Genomic DNA, 26,316 nt, shown 5'->3' on the forward strand with positions numbered 1-26,316 from the left:
ACATCAGAGACATCTCTGTAGTAGAACTGTAGGGGCCTGCCATTTCTGGGTGGCTTTCCTTGTGTGTGTTTGTGTTCCCTTGTATTACATCTGTCTCTGGGAAGGGTTTGCCAGTGACTATTCTGTGTCACAGGGTCTGGAACAACTGTGCTGTAGGTGATATCAGAAGTATCCCCTCTGCTCTTGAGAACTCTGGGTCAGAGGTCACAGAACCCTAATGGAATATTGGGGCACAGAATTCATAAAGCAGGAAAGGGTTTGAAGTCTAGTTAATCTAATTTGACCCGCAGCACAAGGAATTAGCTAGTAGTCCAACAATTAAGAAGGTAGAAGTGAGAAATGAGGGGTAGCAGACTTGGCTCTGCTTAAAGAGAATCCTAGAAATCACCCTGGATGGCATCATCTTATTTAAAAGGCTCTGTTGTGATCCTTACAAAAGGACACCAGAAGTTTTCCCAGGCCATCTAATCCCTAGCCCCTCTGTCATACTGAATGCTCCCCAAAGCTGGTGGCCCTGGGCTTGGTCCACCTGAGACTATTAGTTGCTTTTCTCAATAGCCACAGGCAAACAGGCACATACCCAAGTTAAGTGTGAAACTGCCAACTCTTTCCTTGACCCATTGTCTTTCATCCTCTGCCAACTCAAACTGAACATATTCAAAACATCTCATTATATTCTTCCCTCAAACCAATATCCCTCTAGAAACTTCCTTATTTCTGTCATCCAGGGTCTAATATTCAGAACCTTGGTTCAGCCTCAAATCCTTATTCTCCCTCACCTCACATATCCAATCAATTGCCAAATCTTGCAAATTAGAACTCCACAAAATCTCCTACATCTCTGTCCTCATACCCTTGGGTAGGATTCCACCCAAGCCTGTCCCCTGGTGGAAATCAGTGCACAACATGATCCTTTACCCATAAAGAGAGGCCTTGGACCACAATGGCAACTGGAGTTTTGGCTCTTGTCCCAAAGTTTAAGAGATGGCATGTTGGGAACAGAAGGGGCCAAGGCTGTTTCCCATTCCCAAGCAGCTGTGGAATCCAAGTGGCCACAGTATGTGGGAGGCATCGTACCCAGCTGTGCCACTACTCAACTAGTGGGGTGCCCTTTGAAATATCCCCCTCCCATCCCTGCCCACTCTTCACAGAGATGAAGGCTCCTCATATGAAGGCTTCCCTCCATGTCTTTGTGACTGCCTATGCCTCCCCAGTGAGTCTCACCTCAGATTTTCCACAAAAAGGTAATTCTGTTTTCAGGCCCCAGACATCTTGTCCTCAGTTCTGCACCCTCACCCTACCCCCTCTTTCCTGAGAGAGCTGCATGGAAGAGTTGACCTTGGCTTAGAACATGGGGTATTGTCACTTATTACCTATGCAACACTAGACGGATCACTCCATATCTCTGGAACTCTTTCCTAATTTGTTACATCATATTTCTTCTCTTTATTCTTTCCTCTCTCTCTCTCTCTCTCTCTCTCTCTCTCTCTCTCTGTCTCTCTCTTCCCCTATCTCTCTGTCTCTGTCTCTGTCTCTCTTTCTCCCTCTCCACCCCTGTCTCTCTGTCTCTGTCTCTTTTTCTCTCCCCCTCTCTTTCCACCCCTGTCTCTCTGTCTGTCTCTTGTCTCCTTCTCTGTCTCTCCTCCATTTCTCCATCTATCTCTTGTCTGCCTTTCTCTCTCTCCTTCTTTCTGTCTCTGACTGTCTCTCTGTTTCTGTCTCTTCTCAATCTCTCTCTCTGTGTCTCTCTCATCTTCCTCTGTGTCTCTCCCTCTCTCTGCCTCCCTCTCTCTTTCTGTCTCTCACTCCCTCTGTCTCTGTCTATTTCTTTCTGTCTCACTTTCTCTCTTCCTCCCTCACATCATGTCATGTCCATGTATGCATGTATGTCTCTATCTCCCTTTCTCCCGCTCCCTTCCTTTGGCTAATAAGAGGGAAAACCGACCCAATTTATTTGGCAACAAATAGGAAGCAGTTGTGATTAAGAAGAGGGTGGGGGAGAAGTTTTAAGGAGGAAAAATACCTTGGGTAATGTGATCTACTGAGTCTTTATATTCTGAAATGTATCGTTCTGGACTCCAGCAGAAGGGCTGATTTAATATCTTCATGGAAAATAGTGCACCTGATCCAATTACCACAGGGATTTTGATACAGTCAGCAGTCAAGATGAAAGATTCAGAAGCACACACTGGAGAAGTAAACACAGAGACTGAATTACTTCCCTTCCCCTGGGAGGAGTTAATCGCTTCAGGTCGAGGCCGGGTCACTGTGGGCTAGCCAGGGAAGATCTGACTAAGGTCCCAGCCAGGAAGATCAACAGGAGCCCGACTGGTCCCATATCTTGTTGTGCAGGATGGGTTCATTCCCTGAACCTGGACCCTTGCGCTAAGACAAGCTCTGCCTCTTTCTAGCCAGGAGGCTCATGATAACACTTGGGCAGAAGGGGCTGCCATGACAAAGGGGTCTTGGCACAGAAACCAAGGGAGGCCAGTTGCTTAAATATTCTCCTGAATCCGCTCCCCCCCACCCCTTTTTGCCCTCTTCCCATCTCCTAAATGCCTCTGCATTCTCCCTCCTGTATTTTTAAAGATAATTTAAGGGATGTCTTCCTTCCTCCTCTCATCTAATCCCTACCTGTTCTTCATATTCCATCCCCCATCTGACCTGTCCTATTTCTTCACTCGTTCATCCATTTGAGAAAGCACTTATTAAGGTCCACCAGTTTGCAAGAACACTGGGATAGACCTGCGTGAGTATAAGTAAGACACATTCCCTACCTTCCTGGGGCCTACAGTCTTATGGAAGTGGGAGTGGGAATGTGATTAGGAATAAATAATAACTAGAATTTATACAGAACAAACCAGTCCAGTATCTTTGCCAAGAAAATCCCATGGATGACCCTGGTGTGCTATGATCCATGGGTTCAGGAAGAGTTGAACATGACTGAACAACGACAAAAATAATGGGATTTGTCTTAGGCTTTTGGGTAACATGTGCATATGATGAGCTTGCTTCTGGAAGTACCTGATGATATGGATTGAAGGGGCCAGATGATCCATTTGACATTTCCTTTTTTCAGCTCATTTGACAGTTGAGGAAACTGAGGTAAGCAGGTTAAGTGACTTGTCGAGGGTCACACAGCTAATAAGGACTCAGACCAATTTGAACTCAGAAAGATGAGTCTCCCTGACCCCAGGCCCAGCATTCTACCCACTGCCCCACCTAGCTGCCCAATGCACTTGTTACAGATGGAATGGTTATTAGGCATCTAAGTGGCACAGTGGATACCACTCAAGATTTGCAACCCAGAAAAATGAATTCAAATCTAATTTCAAACCTTTATTAGCTATGTGATATCAAGCAAGCCACTTTACCTTAGTTTATTCATCTGTAAATTGGGAATAATAATGGCACCTACTTCCCAGAGTTGTTGTAAGGATGAAATGAAATAAGTTCTAGGACTGTTTCCAATCTGCTAATCATGTGGCCACTGAGCCAGAATGGGATGTGCATTCAAAAGTCACTTGCCAGGAGGCAACTAGGTGGCTCAGTGGATTGAAAGCCAGGCATAGAAACAGGTCCTGGATTGGAATCTGGGCTCAGACATTTCCTAGCTGTGTGACCCTGGGCAAGTCACTCCTCTTCCATTTGCCTAGCCCTTACCACTCTTCTGCCTTAGAACCAATACATAGTATTGATTCTGAGATAAAAGGTATGGGGTTAAAAAGAAAAAAAGTCACTAGCTAGCAGAATCTTTCCCTTTCTGTGTACCCTGGCTGTGAGAAGGAAGAGAATGCTGTAAACATCTTGGTGGTGAGAAAGATCCTTTACCTCCCCACTCAGGCTACTGCTGTATGGTTCTATTGTTTCTTTTGTATCTATTTTTTTTTAACCCTTACCTACTGTCTTAGAATTGATGCTAAGTATCAGTTCCAAGGCAGAAGAGTGGTAAGGGCAAGGCAATGGGGGTTAAGTGACTTGCCCAGATTTTACACAACTAGAAAGTGTCCCAGGTCAGATATGAACCCAGAGCCTCCTGTCTCTAAGTCTGGCTGCTGATCCATTGACTCACCTAGCTGTACCCCCCCCATATATTTTTTCTAACCCTAACTTTGTATCTTAGAATCCATACTAAATATCAGTTCCAAAACAGAAAAGCAGTAAGGACTAGGCAACTGGGCTTAAGTGACTTCTCAGGGTCACACAGCTATTCTCTAAGTTCTTGAAGAGTGACCTGTAGGACCTAGCCAGGCAGAGAACTGGATTTCACAGCTGGGACGCTGCTTTCTTTCCCCATTGGCTAAGTCAAATTCAGAAGTAAATTTGAACACGTATAACAGTTAGTTTAAATGTGAGCCTACTCTCCTCAAGAGCCTAAGTGATAGAGAGGAGATTGTGCTAATAGGAGTGCTTGTACTTTTCTTCTTCCTATGCTATCCTTTATAAAAGCTCATTGATGTTAATTGATTAAATGAAACTGGGGTGCTACTCATCAGAGAGTATCACTATGTTAGAGATACTACTTGTAATTGAGGCAGTTATGTGGCACAGTGGAGAGAGTGCCTGGTCTGAAGTCGGGAAGACTCATCTTCCTAAGTTCAAATCTGGCCCCAGACACTTACTACCTGGGTGACCTTGGGCAAGGCACTTCTCCCTGTTAGCCTCAGTTTCCTCATCTGTAAAATAAACTGGAGGAGGAAATGGCAGACCACTCCAGTATTTTTGCCAAGAAAATCCCAAGTGGAGTCATGAAGAGTCAGATACAACTGAAAAATGACTGAAAGATGACAAATTTGTAATTGGTGATTGATATTGGTATATTGATATGCCAGAATCAAGACTCAAGCCTAGAGCATTAGAGAATTCTCTCATCCCTTAGGGGTACCTCTAGATCTTTGTCAGGGTCAGGGTAGAGAAGGAAAGAGATATAGCCTTACTCAGGAGGAGCTGACTTCTTAATGCAAGCAGGATTTGGGATAAGGATCTTCAGTGCTTATACAGGTTACATAAATATTAGACCTTGGGCTAGATGCTAGAAATAAAAAGAAAAATGAATGAAAAAATATTTATTCAGTACTTCCTATGTTTTAGTTAGGGGAATGTCTACCCTAAGCTTGTGAAGTCTCCCCTGGTAGAATGGGTGGATAAGAACAATTTTTTTCCAACAGCCAGGAAGGTGGCTGGACCAGGCTCTGTGGAGCACTTAGAGCTTGGTCAGACATCAGCTATGCCAAGGTAATTCCCTGCATCCTGGGCCATCGCCAGTTGTCCTGACTTTTGTCTTGCCACTGGACTTTGATGGCTCTGGAAGAGAGAGTGAGATGCATGACTTTGTGAAACTCTGCCTCACTTGAACCCAATTCACCAGCAAGTCAAAACCTGGAATCTTGTTGTCCACGATGTCATTGGTCTTCTTGGAAAATGGAGAACAAACAGGAAGGACCACTATGTTCTAAGCACTCTGCTATACATACTAAAGCAAAAGCAAAGACAATCCCTACCCTCAAGAAGCTTAGATTCAAATGAAGAAACTCACACTTATGGGTCCATGCTAGCCAGGGAAGGGCATTTTGGTTAGGAAAGACTATCAAGGCCACAAGGCCATCAACAAAAAAGGGGAATAGATAGCCACACTTCATCCAGGAGCTACGGCAGAGTTGATCTGATAAAATTACAAGTGTAATGGAAGAGACTGTAGCATCCATGATCCTGAGAGGGGTCAAAGCTGCCTCACAGAATTCCACAGTGCCCCCCAGAACCCTAGGCCTTTTATACCCAGGTCTCCAACTGCCCTCAACTGCCCCCTCTCCTGGAGTTCTGGGGGTTACTATGGAATTCTGTGAGGCAGCTTTGACCCCTCTCAGGATCATGGATACTACAAGACTGACCAATGAGGATTCTGTCCTTAGAACAAGCAAAATATTCTCTGCTGGAGAGTAGCTCACATCAAGGCTTGGTGAGCCTGCCTCTGCAAAAATGTGATAGAGAATACCTGCATGATGGAGGGGAAGGGAAGGGAAAGACTTCACACATTTGTAGAAGCTGGCTCCCCAAATCTACAAGGATTGGTACTAAGCTGAATATAGTGCACATGCTCTAAAGACCTGGTCTTTTTGGCTAGTCCTCCCATTATGCTTCGATGGGATGTGAGGCCACTGGAGAGTAGAATGACACATGCTCTCCAAGAACAATGGTCAGCTTAATTTCAATCATGTCTCACGATTTGAGAACTAGAGAGAAACAAGGTGGGAAAGAAAGGATATGCTATTGGCATTTGGTTGGTGGTTATTGAGATTCAGTTCTTGGGGGAGAGCTGGGTGGCAAAGTGGACAGGATTCCTGGTCAGGAAGACCTGAATTCAAATCTACCTTCAGACACTTATTAGCTATGTGTATGACCCTGGGCAAGTTACAGAACTCTGTTGGCCTCAGTTTCCTCCTTTGTAAAATGAGTTGGAAAAAGAAAGGACCAATCACTTTAGGATCTTTGCCAAGAAAACTCCAAAGGCTGAAGCAAATGAACAACAATAAACAAGGATCAGTTGTTAGAAGGACCTTACATTTAGACACCAATGAGCTCAGATATGATTGCCACCAAAAGACTGACCACTTTGCCTGGGGTCTAGAGTCACGCCTTTGGAATAAAGTATATCTTCATATTTTGCAAATATATTGCTTAGAAAGGGCAATAAATTAGCTCATCAGTACCATTAGTTGGCTAATTTCATCTTGGAAAGTCAGACGAGAAAAGAGAACAAAGGATAGATATGTTTTATTTTTTATTTTTAAATTTTATTTCATTTAATTTTTCTTAAAAAAATTTTTATACCCTTACCTTATAATCAGTACTGTGTATTGGTTCCAAAGTGGTAAAGGTTAGGCAATGGGAGTTAAGTGATTTGCCCAGTGTTGCACAACTAGGAAGTGTAAGAGGCCAGATTTGAACCCAGAAACTCCCATCTTTGAGCCTGGCTCTCAGTCCACTGAGCAACCCAGCTGCCCCCCATTTTTCAATTAGCAAAAAATTTATTTTGTCTCCCACCTGTCCTTCCTATCCCCTTTGGAAAAAAAAGAAAGAAAAACATAACCTTTGTGACAAATATGTGCAGTAAAGGAAAAAAAAATTCCTACATTGGCTATGTTCAAAAAATGTTTCATTTTGCACCCTGAATCCATCACCTGTCTATCAAGGTCCTTAACATGTTTCATCATTGATTTGTAGCTGGTTATTGTGTTAATTAGAGTTCTTAAACCTTTCAGAGTTATTTGTCTTCACAACCTCTTGATAATACATAAATTGTTCTCCTCATTCTCAATTTGATCTGCATCGGTCATAAAAGTCTTCCCAAATTTCACCAAAAATATCTCCTTCGTCATTACTTATGGCCAAATAGTATTATTCTATTACATTCATATAACACAATTTGTTCAGTAATTCCCCAAATGATGGATAGCTCCTTAGTTTCTAGTTTCTTGTCACCACAAAAAAAGAGCTGCTGGAAGTAGTTTTGTACTCTTACTCTTTGTTTGATCCCTTTGGAGGCATAGGCCTAATAGTGGTATAGCTGGGTCAAAGGATATGAATAGCTTAGTGATTTGGGGGAGGGGCATAATTCCAAACTCTTTGGCTACTACTAGCTCTACTAACAGTGCATTAACATGCTTGTTTTCTCACAGCTCCTCCAAAATTTGTCATTTTCCTTTGACAACTTTGCCCAATCTGATGGGTGCAAGGAGGTGGAACCAGGGTTGAAATTTCAGTGTGAGCATTTACAACTTGGAAATCAGTAAACTCTATGAATCAGGGTTTGATTTATTGTTTTGTTGATTGCTTAAACTTAAGAAAGTAAAGCAGAAAATGTAAATAATACAGATTAAACTTAAAAATGAGTCATGCATACCCTTTTTCCCCTTTCCCCCCTCCCAAACTGGTTGTTAAAGATTTACCAGCACACCCTCTGGTGGAACTTTAGAGTTGCTTTAATTTGCATTTTTAAATGTTAGTGATTTAAAACATTTTTTCATTGGCTTTTGATAGTTTATGTTTCTTCCTTACAAAACTGCCTGTTTGTATGACCTTTTATCAGTTGGGGGAAAGTCTTTTTTTCCTTATAAATATTTACCAGTTCCTTATCTATCTTGAAAATGGGGCTCTTAGAGAAACTTACTGCAAAAAAATTCCTCCAGATATCTGCTTCCCTTTTCATTTTAGCTGCACCGGTTTTGTTTGTGAAAATCTTTTTAATTTTAAGTAATCAAAATGGTTGTTTTACCTTCTGTGATCTTCTTTATTCCTTATTTAGTCACGAACTCCTCCCCTCTCTGTAGATCTCAGAGGTAATTCCTTCTTTGCTCCTCTGATTTGGTTATGATGTAATTCTACTTATGCCTATCATGTTATCCAGTGTATTATGTGAGATGTTGGCTTTTTCTTAGTTCCTGACATACTACTTTCCTGTTTCCCCAGCAGTTTTTGTCTAATAATGGATTCTAAAAATGCATTGGGTTTATTGAACACTGGGACAGGGTACAATTCTATATACTGTAGGAATGAATACTGTGAAGAGTGTGTTCATTTGCTTCTGTTTGTGGAATACCTAGTCTGTTCTATTACCCATCAGTCTCCTCATTTCTTAACCATTACAGAATCATTTTCATGATTATTACTTCATAGCATAGTTTGAGAATTGGTACTGCTAGGCCCCTTTCCTTCTCATTATTTCCCTGGAGATTCTTGACCTTTTGTTTTTCCCAATGAATTTTGTTATTTTTTTTCCTGGCTCTATAAAGTAATCCTTTGGTAATCTGATTGGTATGGCACTGAATAAGTGAATCAATTTAGTTAGTATTGTCATTTACATGGATAAGTTTTAATATAAGTTAATGTAAGAAAATTGAGGGGATTAGGACAGCAAGTGGTTAATTGTGGGAACTGAGTGAACCACACTGACTCTGTCTTGTGGCTTAATTCTGGAGCTAGCTCAGTTCCCTTTCTATTCAATTATGGACCTGGTCCAAATTCTACCTTGTGAGAAAAGTTTATTCGATAATGGGGATTTGAAGAAAATCTTATTGCATTGTTTGAATAACTGGGAATAGCTCTTCATAGCTGGGGACCTGGACTACGTGTACCTTCTATTTAGAGACCCTTAACCAAGAACCTAGGTTATGCTGACCAGAAAGGAAGTCAGATTCTAAGATTAATGCAAGGAGTTTTATCATAATTGTACATCTCCAGTAATCTCTATGTCTTATCAAAAAACTGGCCCCTTACTGATCAATCAGTTATTGTTTCCATGTTCCTTTGACTCTTTATAGATATTTGGGGAGGAAGGGAACACCTCTTTTCCTGAATTCAGGGAATTGTATCTGTTTACTTTCTTCCTTCCATCTTCTCATGTCCCTAATCTTTCCTCTAATTAGAAATCAAATTACCTAAGGTTGTATTGTTTCCTTTTAATTAATTGATTTTGCTTGATTTGTTGTTTTTAATGTGTAAAAATCTCTCTCTCTCTCTCTGTATTTGGGGTCTAGTCCTAAGGACGAGAAGTCCCTTAGGAGCTTGGTCCCGATTTGTTAGGCAATTGGCATGCATTACTTAATAAATCTATATGCTCAGGAGTTCATACCTTTGTTTTCTCAGTCATTTTATTTTTCACTGGCTACATTAAGTAGACAAGGAAAGCCTGTATGCATTACTGTGGAGAGTCAGGTCAGGATGTTGGGTATTGAGAAACCCCAAACTCCTAGTAGAGAAATTGAAGATTCATTACTTGCTTCTTGGCACTGGCCTGGAGATCAGAAATTCTATCATCTGCTCTGAAATGATATTATTATATAGTATGAGAACTATATATTATAGAACATATTTTATGTACTCATAAAATGAGCTAAGATATTTGCTATGATATATACAGCCCTTGGTATTCCATCAAACAAAAATGAAAATCAAATGTTCTACAAGAAATAGCAAAAAGAGGAGAGGATAGGGCACAAGGAAAGGGAAAACTTGGTCTGTTTAATGACTTTTGCCAAGGGCAGACCAATCAGGTCAAACCTTAGACAAAGTTGTTGTTTTGTAGAATGATGACCTAGTTAATACCTGCTAAGTCAAGTCAGTAAGAAATAATCTCTTTTCACCTTTAAGATTTATCTGGTTTGAAGGGTGGAGTCAACATAGTTTTGAACCATAACAAGCAAGAAACAAAGAGTTTCATCCTCCGTAGATTCAGAACACTAAGATCCATGTGTGGATGGTAGGGACATGTCCCAGACAGTCCATATAGTCCAGACTTTCAATCAGAATCCTGGAAGCTGGACAAACTGAGGCTTAGGGGAAGAATGAAGAGAAACTCTTCAGATGGCTTTATAACAAGATTAGGAGAGTACCCTCAGTCTCTAGGGGAAGGGCACTAAACCCTTTCCTGCTAGAGATGGCACTACTCTCCAGGACAATGTAAGCTCCTGAAGGGCAGGGACTGGGTTTTGTTTGTTTCTTTGTTTTTAGTGAGTAGATTGGTTGCTTTTTGTCTTTATATTTGCAGCAGGACATGCTGTGGAAGACCTGGGTTCAAGTTCTACCTCTGGAAAGATACTGGCTACGTGACTTCGAACAAATCACTTAAACTCTCAGTGCTCTGGGTAATTCTCTAAGACTAGAAGTTGCAGTGAAGGTGCCAATCTGCATTGGTAAAAGAAGTTTCCCCACGAGTGAGTTCTCTATGTCAAAGAAATCACAGGTCCAGTCCCTATCCAGACAATGAAGTCTTGAAAACAATAGGTGCTTAAAATATGTTTATTAAAATCCTTTGTTCGACTTCATTATTCTATGACCAAGAGCCTGGACAAATCAAATCAACTGCTGAAGAACTTGAATTTTTCAGGAGACCTATTGTGAAGATGCTGAGGTGTGCGTGTACATACACACACACACACACAGACATAGACATACACACAGACATACACACACACACACACACACACACACATCCATATGCATTTCTCCCCTTTATCAACCAGACTTTTCCTAGAGGCTGGACAGACCTTGGGTGAAGAATGAAGAGCTTTGGTGGCTTAGAAATTCCTCAGATGACTTGTAACAAGTTTCAGGGAGTACCTTCACACTTTGTCTCTGCTTTCTTTACTGACAGTGGCAGAAAGAAGAGGTTGTCTTGGTAACTCAGACTGAGTTGACGAAAGTCATTTTGCTATTTTTTTTCCTCTTGAAGAGAGAGAGACACAGAGACATACACACATAGGGACAGAGAGATAGATACAAATACAGAGACAGATAAACAGGGATATCGAGACAGATGGAGAGAGAGACAGACAGAAAGACAGACACATAGAGACAAAAAGAAAGACAGACAGACAGACAAAAACGTGTCCCCTTTCTTTGGTCTGGATAAAAGGAAATGGCAGATGTTGCGATACCCCTCTGCCCCTTTCCCCTAAGCTAAAGTCTGCAAGGCATGAACTCTTTAATTCTAAGAGGCCAGAAAAATTCTTGAAACAAAACAAGAGATTTGTAGAAGAGCTACCCTTCCTGCTTTGTGACTACACCATCCTCTGTTACATATTTCTATAAGGATAAGGTTCCTAGAATTTCTAAAACACTATTTCAATGCCCAGCATCTAGATAGAAGCAGTCAGGAAATGCAACCTTAAGACTATGAGTTCTGGGAACCTACATGAGGATGCAAGTTAGAGAGAAATCACAGGAGATCCTTGAAACCATTACAGTGAGGTTGAACCCTATAAAGATTCAGAGAAGTCTAAAATTCCATGATGATTCAAGTTTGGAAAAGGGGATGCTATCTCTCTGAGGGTATCAGAGACCCTAGCTAGGATAGATAGCTACATAAAGAAGGGAAGAGACTCATTTTCTGAGTTGTTGATTTTTTTATTTCCTACACCTAACTATAGACCAACCAAAACAGATTACCATGAAACTTCTGAAAAGATAGCCCTGTTAGAGGTTATAGCTAAGCCTAGATCCCTTTCATCATCTCAAAATAGAAAGAAATGTGCCACATAAAGTAAAAGAACAAAAAACAACAAGGAAGAAGGTACAGAAATCCTCACAAAGGAAATTACCACAGAAAAAATCAGCTGAGGCTGAAGAAATGAGTAAACAAAAAAGAAGAAAAAACTCTTAATACATTGAAGACATAACATGTGAAAAGAAAATGAAAGGCAAAATCTCCAGAAAAGGGGATTAATTCTACAATAACTATAACTATAATCCCAGAACAGAAAATGAGTTAGTCATATGAACCCCCAGGATATTTGAAAAGCCTAATTGAAAAAATTGGGAAAAGATAAGGATTAAAAATTAGAGCTCTTAAAGAAAAACTCTAAAGAAAATCAGTGATTTAGAATGAGATGGAAAATTTTAACAAAGTAGTAGATACACTGAAAAAGAAACTTAAGGAAATAAAGCTGCAATGAAGCAACACAAGAAAAACTAGAGGAAAGACAAAAGACAGAAAATTTAGCAAAACTCGTGAAGTCTCTAAAAGCTAAGGCCAAAGACTTGAAAGTTAGAACTAGAAAAGACAATCAAAGAATTAGTGAGCTAATGAGTGAGAAAAAAAAATCCCAACTATCATATTTTAGAAAGCCATAAAAAAGCATTGCCCAGAAGGATTAAAATGAGAGGATAAAGTATAGCTTGACATAGAATCCACAAGATGCCATGAGAGAGAGAGAGATCTGTATTTAAGTCACCCAGAAATATGGCCACCAAGCTCCAGAGTTTCGTGATCCAAGAGAAATATTCTAAGTGGCCATCAAGAAATGGTTCACAGGAGGCAGGTAGGTGGCCAGGTTTGGGGAGAAGAGGTTCTTGGTTCCAATTTGGTCTCAGACACTTCATACCTGAGTTACCCTGGGCAAGTCACTTAACCTCCCAGTGCCTAGCCCTTACTACTCTTCTGCCTTGGAAACAATGCTCCATATCAATTCTAAGATGGAAGATAAGGATTTTAAAAAAAGAAACTACTAACATGCCAAAGAATTCCAATCCAAATCAGCAGACTACTTACAAATAACAAGAAATGAAAGGAAAAGCTAGAATATAAAATATTTTTAAAAAGGAAAATAATGTGTACCTAAGGATAATTTGGGAAGCAAAGCAGAGCATAATCTTATAGGGAAAAAAAGAAAATCATCATTTAGTTAAGACCCTCTATCAGTTGGAACCCAAAGAACTGAAGAGACATTGAAAAGGGGAGACTTGAAGGAAAACTACTTGAAGTGATTTTGTATTGGGAGCAGATCAAAAGTGTTCCATATAAGGTTGCCTCTAGTTACTTTTTTCTTATCAAAATACCAATTAATACATTATGGCCAAAATTCATTATAAAGTTGCAAAACTCCATTATAACTTTGTTTTAGCCACTTACCCATTTGTAACATTGTTCCTGAGGAACTCTTGATGGCATGCTTTCCTGGAATAAATAACAGCAGCATTTCCAATGTTATATTAATATAGCAGAGTGTGTCTATACTTGAGGATTCTTCTATCAGAGAGGATCTCTGTAATCTCATCTCTGAGCCTGTTATCACAGAATCATAGAATGTCAGAGTTGTAAGAGACCTCTGAGATCAGTCGACCCAGTCTATGATATCTGAACAGGAATCCCCTCTACAATATCCAAGACAATTACTCATCTACCTTCCACTTAGAGACTTCCAGGGATGGGGAGCCCATTCCAAGTTTGCACAGCACTCATTCTTAGAAAGTTTTTCCTTTACCTGGAATCCAAATCTGCCTCTTTTCAACTTCCACCCACTACTTACAGTTCTGCCCTTTGGAACCAAGCAGAGCAAGCTAAATCCTTCTTCCGCATGACAGCTCTTCAAATACTTGAAAACAGTTATCATGTCTCTCTTGTCTCTTCTTCCCTAATCTTCAGCCTATCTGTGTCTGAGACTAGACATTATCAATCCTTCCAGAAACACACGACTCATAGCTTAACTGCCATTGTTGTTGGCTTTGACATGGAGCAGCCAAGAAGTCCCAGAGGACAGTCCACTATGAGAGAAAACTCCCTGGAGCTCGGCTGACAAGGAGTGACTGTCCTCCCCTGGTGTGACCAAGGGAAGCTCCCATTTATGCACATGTTCTTTCCCTTGCTTGGCCAAGGGAGGTTTTTTGAAATATACATAGCAACGTTTTAAGTTAAAAGTCTTTCCTCTGTGTTCAGAATGGCAGTCCATTTGCTGTCATTAACTATAGATGGAATGATCTCTCCTGGAGGAGAGAGAGGTGGGAGTTACTCATAATAATCAGGGTTGGTCGCCCTGTTTAACTGGGTCCTTCTCACAGAAGTACGATAAGTAGCAGACTTCATAGGATTTTAGCATTAGAGCCAAAAGGGGTCTCAGAGGTCAGTTATTTCATTCCTTTCATTTTACAATCAAGGAAACTGAGACCCAGAGAGGTTAACTGATTTGTCTGTGGTCACAAAGGACTAGGATTCAGACCTAGGCTCTATCAATTTAATCCTCTACTCTTTCCACTGTACCATATGTTCTTTCTGGACTTGGCTTGCCAGACCCTAACAGGGCAGAACAAGGAGAAACAGAGGGGACTAGGTAGGTTCAACCATTAATAGCAAAAGGAAGAGTCACATCCAGAGTACGTGCCTGCCAATCAGACCAATTTCTCCTTCCTTGGTGCCACTTCACAGACTAATAAATATGGAAAGGGCCCAGGGGATAGCCTGATTTGATGTTATTTTAAACAGTTAACACACATTTCTGATATCAAGCAAAGGGATAGCCTGGGTCTGGGGATGGGGTGGGGGGAGGGCGTGCTGCAAGATTAGGTTTCTGGGATCCTCAAGGGAGCATCATGAAGACCTGTTACCCAGTTGTAGGCTTCCTTTTGGACCTGGTAGCAGCCCTCCTTTGCAGGCCCTGGCAAACACTGGACCAATCAGACAGCAGTGGCACTGTCTGCTTCCTCTCTGCCCATCTGGAGCTGTTCAAAGCCAAATTTTCTTAGAAACAATGGGATATAATAAGTCAGTCCAATCAATATTCCACTGTAGTAGCAAGAGAGGGAAGAGAGGAACAGGCCGAAGAAGGGAAGGGATGAAAGATGTTTTGTGTAACTCCCAAGACTGGTTTGTCCTCCTCAGAAAGCCTGAGCAAAAATGCCTTTGATGTTTCGTGATCGCCAGCCCCTCACAGATGGTTCCTTGCCTCCCTGGAAGGAGGCAGCCCAACTCTTCTCTAACTAATTGGTATTCGGTAGGTACCCAAGAGCTGCACCCTCAGCAGAGTCCTGGCCCTGACATTTGGTGACAGCTTTAGGGGTGGGGCCATTAAGTAGCTTTACTCCTAAAAGCCCCAGAAAGGAGGGAGGAAGCCACCTGAGGAGGGATGGTGTGGGATAAAGGGTCCTTGAACAACTCCTCACAGACTTCAGGTCTAGGTCCTTCTCTGTGTGATCCTAGAGCCACATTGCCAGGGCTCCACCTGGGAGCCCTTCCTAACTGGCCTGGCTACTTCAAAAACACTTACCAGGTACTTATTGCCCACCAGGTACTTTGCTAGGTATAGGGGGTGAGGGTGGGTGGGTGGGGTATAAAGAGGCAAAAGTGTACTAGTCAGGAGCAGCTGGGTAGCTCAATGGATCGAGAGCCAGACCTAAAGACTGGAGGTCCTGGGTTCACATCTGGCCTCAGATACTTCCTAGCTGTATGACCCTGGGCAAGTCACTTAACCCCCACTGCCTTGGAACCAATATACAGTACTGATTCTAAGATGGAAGGCAAGGGTTTAAAAAAAGTGTACTAATCACTGCCCACAAGGAGTCTGCATTCTACTTGCTGAGAGGAAACAACTTGAATAATGATTTTAAACAAACAAATGAATATATAGACTAATGAGGAAAGGGAAAACCCTAAAAACAAGGGCTTAAGAAAGGTCTAGTGTAGGATAGGGAGCCTGAACTGATCTTTGAGGGGAAGCAGAGCTTCCAAAAGACTGTGTGGAGGGGGAAGAGCATCCCAGGGATGGCAAAGACCCAGAGGCAGTCACATCTTCATCTGTCTTCCTACCACTCGTCTTTCCTTCTCCAAATAACTCATCTTATTCCCCACTGCCAAATGAATCTCCTTAAAATGGTGGCGATTGTGTTACCCTCCCCAAACATCTTCAATGACTTCCCATTGCCTGCCTAATAAAATTCTGAATCCTTAGCCTAATATTTAAGTACCTTTAGAATGGCCCAAGTCTTACCTTTTGCTATTCCCTGAATACACATATTGTATATTGTTTTTCAATCATTTTTCAGTTGCATCCAACTCTTCATGACCCTGTTTTCAGTTTTCTTGGCAAAGATACTGGAGTGGCTTACCATTTTATTCTCCAATTCATTTTAGAGATGAGGAAACCAAGGCAAACAGGGTGAAGTGATTTGCCCAAAGTCACATGGCCAGTAAGTGTCTGAGGTCAAATTTGAACTCAGGTCTTCCCAACTTCAGGCCAGGAGCTCTATCCACTGTGCCACCTAGCACATATACTGATAAAATAATTGACTGACCTGCCATTGGCTAAACATATTCCCCTAATCCCCCCTGCTTTCTCCTCTTTGCTCACGCTGCTCCCTGACTCTGGGAAGCCTCGTCTTCCATTCCGTCTCCTATTGAAGTCCTCCCTATCCTTCAAGCCTAAAATCAGATGTTATCTTATCGACAGAAAATTTTCACTCATCTTCCTCCCCTCCTTTTCTCTTTCTTTCCTATGGATGCTCAGAGAATCTTGTTCCTTTCCAGTCACCTGGTGGAAGCAGCTAGGTAGGTAACTCAGTGTATAGAGTGCTGGGCCTGAAGTCAGGAAAATCTGAGTTCAAATCTGGCCCCCGACATTTACTAGCTGTGCATCCCTGGGCAAGTCATTTCCATCCTGTTTGCCTCCGTTCCATCAACTGTAAAAGGGGAGATCAAAAAGACACATGCAGAGTTGTTGTAAGGATCAGCTGAGAGGCTGTTGTTGTTCTGTTGTGTCTGACTCTCTGTGACCCCATTTGTAGTTTTCTTGGCAGAGATACTGAAGTGGTTTATCATTTCCTTCTCCAGCTCATTTTAAAAAATTGTTTGCCAATTAATTTTTAATTTATTTATGTTTAAAATATTTTTCCATGTTGACACGATCATTTTCCTCTAGCTCATTTTTAACAGATGAGGAAACTGGGGTAAATAGGGTGAAGTGATTTGTCCAGGGCCATACAGATGGTCAGATTTGAACTCAGGAAGATGAGTCTTCTGACTCTAGGGCCAGCACTCTATCTACTTAGCTTCCTAGCTGCCCTCAAATGAGGTAACACTTGTAAAAAGTCCTTAGCATGGGTCTGGCACCTAGTAGGTGCAAGATAAATGCTGAAGCAGCATTTCCTTACCTCCTCCAGAGCTTACTTTCCTCTTTTATAAAATGAGGGGGCTGGACAAGGTGATGTCTAGGATCCTCTCCAGGGTTAAAGGTCTGTAACACGTCTGTCATCTCTGGGTCTTCCCCGGAGTGGGGCACATCGGCGGCCCTTGAGGAGAAGCCAAGGGGGATGGAGGGACTCTCTTTTGCTGGCCTCTGTTCTCATTGGAGCTTCTGAACCGAGCACCTTTGCTTGGGAGCCGTTTACCCCAGAGGCACAGGGTGCTCTGCCATAAGGCAGCAGGCCCATTTTTCCTCTGCCAACACCGGCGTGTTTTTCCTCTGAGCTGAGCAAGCAGATGGTACTGTTTCAATTCTGTCTCCAGCGACTGGCCCGCAGGGGCCAGGCCTTCGCGAACTAATAGGTCTTTGCCACCTCCAATACCTATGCATTCTTAACACATCCCCTTCAGGTACAGGGGAGCCCAGGCCTGCTGCCTTCGCAGGGTTCTATCCACTCCCTATGCCTTATTTCTCCAAACCCAAAGCTGTTCATTCAGACTAGATTTTATTCTTAAATAGTAATCATAATAAAGATGCCCCCTGCCAAGGAACACTGGGGTCCTGTCTTGGGCTGAAAATTTATACATAAAGCCAGGCCACTTATTAACCCTTCATTTCCCTACCCTCTAATCCAATAGAGAAAGGTTTTATTCATGAAATATTTGCCAGGAAGGTGCTGTTTACTAGCTGTGTGCACTTTGGGAAATCATTTCTCTCCTCTGGGCCTCAGGACCATATCTGTAAAATGGATTAGATGGTCTCTAAGGTGACTTCTACACTTATAAAATGAGGGGCCTGGATAGGGTGATCGTTAGGATCCCCTCCAGTGTTAACATGTTTGTCATCTCTGGGTCTTCTCTATAGTTCTCTTCTCTATATTCTTTTATAGTTGTTAGTGTTCTCTCTTTAAATTACTTTGTATTTACTTCTTTATTTGAGTTCGAGTTGTATTCGCCAGTAGAAGGTAGGCTTCTTGAGGGCAGAAATTTGTTTTTATTTTTGGGTTCGAATCCCAAATACCTAGCCCAGTACTTAGTCCTTAATAACCCTTTAATAAATAGTTAGGGGGGCGCAGCTGGGTGGCTCAGGGGATTGAAAGCCAGGCCTAGAGACAGAAGGTCCTAGGTTCAAATCTGGCCTCAGATACTTTGTAGCTGGGTGACCCTGGGCAAGTCACCTTACCCCCATTGCCTAGCCCTTACCACTCTTCTGCCTTAGAACCAATACATAGTACTGATTCCAAGACGGAAGGTAAGGGTTTTAAAAAAAAAAATGGTTAGTGAATTGAACTGAATTGTCTCCTCAATCCATTCTCCAGGCCTAAACCAAACACATTCAAGAATGTACTACTGCCCCTTTCCCCCCTTTAAAGCTAGGTTGCTAACCCTCTGTCAAAGTGCTGAAATATGCCAGGCAGGAAGCAGGGGATCTCAACTACCCCTAAGAGCTGTTAAAACCCTAGCAATCTCCCAGGGCTGGTAGCATTGCAATACTTAAACTTTTTCTCCTTTTCTGGTGTCTAAGAGGCAAACATTTGAGGTGTACCTAGAAAAGGTGCCCTTCTCTTACAGCTTCCAGGGTATTTTATTTTATTTTTTGGAAATTTTATTTAATTAATTAATTTAGAATATTTTTCCATGGTTACTAGATTCATGTTCTTTCCCTCTCCTCCCCCAAGCCCCTCCCATAACTGATGTACAATTCCACTGGATTTTACATGTATCATTGATCAAGCCCTATTTCCATATTATTGATATTTGCACTAGGGTGATCATTTAGAGTCTACATCCCCAATCATATCCCCATCAAACCACGTGATCAAACAGTTGTTTTTCTTCTGTGTTTTTGCTCCCACAGTTCTTTCTCTTGATATGGATATTGTTCTTTCTCATAAGTCCCTCAGAATTGTCTTAGATCATTGCATTGCTGCTAGCACAGAAGTCCATTACATTAGATTGTGCCACAGTGTATCTGTCTCTGTGTAAAATGTTCTCCTGGATCTGCTCCTTTCACTCTGCATCAATTCTTGGAGGTTGTTCCAGTTCACATGGAATTCTTCCAGTTCATCATTCCTTATAGCACAATAATATTCCATCACCAACAGATACCACAATTAGTTCAGCCATTCCCCAATCCGAGGGCATCCCCTCATTTTCCAATTTTTTGCCACAGGGTATTTTATTATCCAGGTGGAAGTGGCAGGTTGGAAATGTCTTAAAATATATTCAACAGTGTAATGGGCAGATCGCTGCACTTGGCACTGAGAAGATTTGAGTTCAAGTCCTGCCTCTGATATTAAGCTGGGAAACCAAGAGCAAGCTGAATAACTTTTCTGAGCCTCAATTTCCTCATCAGTAAAATGAGGGATTGGAATATCCATTATGCTTATATTAGAGGTTGGTTGTGAGAATCAAATGAGATAATACATAAAGTGCTTTGCAAGTGGAAAATTGTTACGTAAATGTTGATTATTGGTGAAGGCTAAGTTGGTTGGCAAATGAGCCCATTATCAGAGGTTTAATAACAGTTGTTAATTTCATCTAGCCCTTTAGGGTTTGTAAAGTACTTCTTCATATGTCATCTCATTTCACGTAACAACCCTATGAGTTGGGACTAGAGAAATTATTTGTGCCATTTTCCAGTTGGGAAAACTGAGGCTCAGAGAGATAAATTGGTTTGCCTATGGTCACAAGGTCAGTGACAATCAGAAGCAGGATTTGAAGCCAAGTCTCTCCTGACTCAGAGACTATTATTCTTTCCAGTACCTGACAGTGCCTCTTTAGGAACTGAAAACATAAATGAAGAAGCAAGTGGCAGAGACTTTTCTGGGCTCTTGCCTTAGGCAAGTCTCCCTTACTTTCTAGTCCAGTTCAAAATTCTCAGTTGGAAGTTCCCTCCCCCTTCGTCATGCACATTTGTACGTGTCCCACAACTATTTCTGGGGCCTTGTTAGTATAAAATTTCTACATACAAGCATGGGCTTCCAGGAGAGAATTATGTAACCCAAGGTACTAGCTGCTGCAGTGGTAGGTCTGATGGCAGAGAAGCCAGGAAAGGCCACCAGAGGCAGGACTTCCCAATACTACTGACAGGGTCCCTCACATTTATAGATGCCACTTAATGGTTTCCAAGTACTTTTACATCACAAATCTCACTGGATCTCCATGACTCTCCTGAATTAGATGGGATAGATATCATCATCCTCATCTTACAGCTGAGAATGCAAGCCTAAAGAAGGACTTGCTTGAGGTTCCATGGCAAGTTAGTGGCAAAGGAGCCAGGAATCTCTTGACTCCCAGTCCTATGCTCTCTCTACAATATGCTCCCTCTTTCTCCCACCTCTCGAGGCCATGGAGACTAGCCTGGCTCCCCTGTGGTGGCAGGGGAGGGCAGGCCTTCAGTTCTATCCACCCTGTCCTGACAGGATCCCAGAAGCCCCAGCTCTGATGGACAGTCCCATACCACCCCATAGCTACTCCTATGTCCCTGTCGGCTGGCCCTTCCAAGCTCAACTCTTCCAGGTCCCAGGCGGTCATGAAAAATGTGACATCTCAAAGTGGGAAATTAAAGTTTAACGGAGGCAGATGCATATTTAATGAAACTTAGCAAAGCATCTTTAAAGACAACCACACAGAGTCCTTCTCTCTCCCTTGCTTCTCTTCCTCTCCTCCCCCCAGGACTGGAGAGCCACCTGAGCCCAGCTCCCGCCCACCCTGGCAGGCCCACCTCAGCATGGTGGCCTCCCTCATCTGTTTGCAGTGACATCCCCACGACCACTTTGCATTCTGCTCTCCTGCCTGCTGCGGAGCGTGAGGGTCTAAGATCTTTGAGAGAGCTGCCCTTTCATTATTAATATGATGATGATGTCTGAAGATCTGTGTATGGAGGGCCTATTCTCTGATTTTAATGGCCTGCTTCCAAGAACACGGCAGCCTGGCTACTCAGGGCCAGAGGCAGAGCTGCCAGTGTCTGGCTTGTTTTCTCTTTGTCTCACCTTCCTCTGGCCCTGCTCTGCTCTCCCTTCTCCACCTGGGCATTTCCAGCAGGAGTTCCCTATCCTCTAACTCAGACTCCCCTATTGGAACTGTGGCGGGGGTGGGGTGGGGTGGGGTCCCAAGAGGATCAGAGAATTATAGACCTGGAGCCAGAGGAACCTCAGAGATCATCCAGCCCAACCCCTTCATTTGACAGTTAAGGAAACTGAGGCTCAGGAAGATTAAATGACTTCTAGTTATACAGGGAGTTAAACATCAGAGTCAGCCAAGGAAAGGCTTACCAACTGATTATACCTTACAAACATCAAGTGTCAGAGTTGAAGGACCCTAAGAATCATCTTGCTTCTCCTCAATTCACAGCTGGTGAAATGAGAGGACTGGAGTGAGGAAGTGATTCATCCCAAATCACCCAGCTGGTCAGTGGTAAAGCCATGACTTGTCTTTGCCCAAAGATCGTTACTCAGTGCTGAAATAGAAGCCATAGCTGGGAGGAAAAGGCATTTTGCCCGGACGAACCCACTCTGGTCCAGGAGCTCAGAAACTTGGCCTGGCCATAGTGAACTGCCCAAAGATGTCGCATCCTCAGCTGGCCCCCTTAAAGGTTTGGTTTCCCCATTGGTGATTCCCTCTTTCCACAGGGACATCAGGATGAAGATCCATAAATGCTTGGCCACAAGTCCTCACCCTCCATCCTCTGCTTGGCCAGCTATTGGACACACAAGGGATTTGCAAGGTACCCACTCATTGCCAGGCTTTTATTCACATAAAGTCAGGGGTGGTAGAGGAGAGGGAGCATTGTTATCAGGCGGCCAGGCTCACCCCAGTTGTCTTGGTGATATTGGAAAGACAGTGTATATGTGGGAAGTTATGGACTGGGGATATGTATAATAGCACCTTTTGGCAAGCATCAGGGACATCATTAGCTCCTTCTTCTTTCTCACCCGCAGATGTTTGCCAGAGTTTCTGCTCACCCCCCCTGGACATAACAGCAGCTCTGAGTAGCACTCTTTATTCCAGCCAAATGGGCCTACTTGTTTCTTATACATAATATTCTATCTCCCACCTCCAGAGCTTTGAATACACTATATCCTCTGCCTGGAATGCCCTTCCTTCTCCCCTCTGCCTGTTGAGATCCCTATGTTGTTTTGTTTTTTAAACCCTTACCATATATCCTACTCTAAGACAGAAGGGCAAAAGCTAGGCAAATGGGGTTAAGCGACTTGCCCATGGCCACCCAGCTAGAAAGGGTCTGAGGCTAGATTTGAACCCAGGTCCCCTAGACTCCAGGTCTTTCCCTCTGTTCACTGTGACAGCTAGCGGCAGCCCCTCCTAACGTGTTTTTAAAACCCAAAGCAGGTATTACCTCCTCCCTGAGGCTTTTTCTGATTCTCTAAGCTGAAAGTGCTCTCTTTCTCCAAAAAATCTCTTTGTGTTTTCTGTGTACATGTTGAGGGAGAGGGGGAAGGAAGGGATCAAACATGATTATTTGCCTACTCTGTGCCAGGCACTCTGCTAAATGCTTTTACCTGTATTCTTTGATCCCCATAACAACCTAGGAGGCTTGGTCCTATACCTGGGAATCAGGAATATCAATAATAATATTCGTTAGCATTTTGATAACATTTTAAAGTTTATAAAGTGACTTGCAAATAGTAATTCATTCAATCCTCCTAATAACCCTGAGTATCTGAGCCCAAAGTGAGCGTGTGCATGCACTGGAGCTCTCTGTCTATCTATCTGTCTGTCTGTCTCTCTCTCTCTGTCTCTCTCTGATTTCAAAATCTGATTCAACTATTTGCTTTACTATATGAACCTGTAAAAGTCAATTCACCTCTCTTAGCCTTGACATGTCATTAATATGCTAGCTAATTTTATTACAGTTATTCCTGATTCACACATGCAGGATAAAATCTACCACTGTATAAGGCCTCTGTTGTAACTTGCAGGAGAATGTAAGCTCCCTGCAGTCAGGGGCTGTTTGATTTGTAATCCATATCCTCAGTACCTTGCACATAGTAGTTATTTAATCAACATTTGTTGAATTGGAATTTTGCCTCTTAGAACATAGAATATGAATCAACCACTCCAGAGTGGCATAGCTTAGAAACAGATTGGAGTCTCTCGGAAACATTAACTGGTTGGTTGGTCATTGTCCTTACTTGAAGAACCCACATGACAGCGCCATGATGTCTTTTGACTATGATAAATTGGATTGAAGTGAAGGAGGGTTGCATAAAGTTATCGGTTTCACTTTCTCTTTCAAAGTTATCAAAGTCTGGTGGCAAGACAAAAGTCAGGATGACTGGCGATGGCCTGAGATGCAGAAGATGGCCTTGGCATCCTCTTGGCATATTGAAATGACTGACCAAACTCTAAGCCAACGGTTGGCAACCTTTTTGGCCGTGAGAGTCATAAACACCTGCTGAAGGAGGAGGATGGAGGCGGAAGGCACTGGAATATGGGGCAGGGGCTGAAGGGCCCCCTGGGGCACATCCTGGGGCTCTGCCCAGACTGGCCTGTCAGAGGTGGAGCCAGATATGGCTCGAGAGCAATACGTTGCCGACCCCTGCTCTAAGCACTCCACAGAGCCTCCTTCAGTTGCCTTCACAGTCACTGGAACAAATTATCCTCATCTGTGCCTTCTGCCTGGGTTGGGTTCACCTATTCTTATCACTCTCTTCTTCCCTTGGTCTGTATTTTTTTTTTAAACCTTTACCTTCCATCTTAGAATCAACACTAAGTATTGGTTCCAAGGCAGAAGAACAATAAGAGCTGGGTAGTTGGAGTTAAATGACTTGCCCAGGGTCATACAGCTAGGAAGTTTCTGAGGCCAGATTTATACCCAGGATTCCTGTCTTTAGGCCTGCTCTATCCACTGAGCCTGGTAGCTGCCCTTCACAATCTATATTTATGCTTCCTTGCTGTCTTCAGGTAATAAGTCCTCTCATTGCATTCCCACTCTCCCTGTTCCTCCCCTATATCCTCAATAGCAAGGAAAAAGAAAAGGGACTTCCTGACATTACTGAGGCATGGGAAAGATTCTGGGACCCCTGGCTCTAGGGAGTCTGATCTATGGGGAGAGACTTGCCTCTAGGTCTTTTTTCATGTAGTACTGTTGGAAACAGAATGGGACCTTGGTGGAGGCGGGGAATTATCTATCCCTTCTATGGGTAATTTCTCCAAAACAGATATGAAAAGGATTGGCACACTTCAAACTACCACCCCCATCCAGGGCTCAGACTTCCGACACCCACTTTTCTAAGATAGTACAGGAAAAAAAAAACAGCATCTTTCCCTCTGATATCACATGTTTGAATTCTTTAATTTTCTCTCCTCCTTTCCAAAGTCCAAGGAGATCAGGCAGGTAGAGATAATTCTCCAAATTTTACAGATGAAGAAACAGAGGCCTAAATGGACTCAGCAACTTGCTTAAGGTCACACAGGACTAGAAACTGGCCCTCCAGATGCCAGTTTTCCATTTGCACCCACCTCACATAAACTCCTTTAGCCAACAGGAAGCAGGGGCCAGACCCCAATCTTAGGGTATGACCTGAGAGCATTCCTAGAATCTCAGAGCTGGAAGGAAGCTTGAACATCATCTTGCCGAACCTCTTTTCTGTTTCCAGAATCCCTTCTCCATTCCTCCAACAGTAATCACGCCCCCTCCCCACCACTCCTCATCCCACCCTGAGCTGGGCGTCGACCTCCATGCTGGGTGCTGAGTACCGGGTAAAGCAGCCCACATCCATTCCAGGTGGTGATTACAATGACTTTTTACAGCCCCATCTGCATTGTCAGTCCTCTCGGTTCTGACGTCAATAATTGATGGAGGAACTCGGTGGGAGAGCCGAGCATCAGGTTGGCGGGGAGCAGCGTCAAATCTGGGTATAAAATGAGCGACCTACCTCATAATCAGGCACTGCAGGGAGAGAGCCTAGATAGTCCTGTTTCGAGTGCCTAATAATCAAGGAATTAACAGGCCAGTACACCCTGGGGTTTAGGGCTTCAAGGGATGGGTTGGAAGGGAATTTTTTTTAACCCCTTTACCTACTCCCTAAGTACCCGTTTGGATCTGGCACCAGTCCTCTGGAACGTGCTGCTCAGAGACCCCAGCATGAGACAGTGGCATGAGAAGCCTGACTGGCAGGTGAGTGGCGGGAGCCCCCCTTCTGGGGCTGGGGTCCAGAGCAGACTGGCCTTTTTCAAGAATCCCTTACAGTCCCAGCTCATATGAAGCAAATCTCTTTCATGCCAGTTATCTTTCTGTGTAGGCAGAAAGAGATGATCATGCCCTTTTCCTAGGGCCTATGTCACACAGAATCAGGAACCCCAGGCCAAGGCTTCTCCTGGCTCAGGACTCTGAGCTGCCCTGCCTTCCAGTCCTGCCTCAGAATCCAGGCTGACTAGTGGCCTGGCCCAGCCCTGAGTCTGGGCAGGTGGGAAGAGTCTAGAGGCAGGACAGTGGAAACAGCCAGTTAAAGGGGGAAAAGACTGGTTCTGGTATCAGAGGGCTTGACTTTAACTTGAATTTAATTTAATCATTTAACTTCTTGGACCTCAGATTCCTCTGATTGTAGGGAGTGGGGTGGGCTGGAAGTGGGGGTGGGAATCAGATTAAATGGCATCCAAGCTCCTTTTAGCTCTGGATTTAGGATTCTCTTGGAGGCTGCTGTATGTCCTCACCACCATCACCACCATCACCGCCTCACAGTTATTCTCTCCCCAGGGTCAGGGGGTAACTGAGAGCAGACAGGAAGTTACCTACCCCTGCTTTGTAGTCTGTCCATAATACTGCCCAAGGCTTCACCAGTCCTGGAAAATGGTTAAGGCCTTGGCGGCCCATGACTTTGCTAGTTAGTTAAATGAAAATCACCTTC

Source organism: Gracilinanus agilis, chromosome 2, assembly GCF_016433145.1.
Source record: "Gracilinanus agilis isolate LMUSP501 chromosome 2, AgileGrace, whole genome shotgun sequence".
In the NCBI taxonomy this organism is placed as follows: Eukaryota; Metazoa; Chordata; class Mammalia; order Didelphimorphia; family Didelphidae; genus Gracilinanus; species Gracilinanus agilis.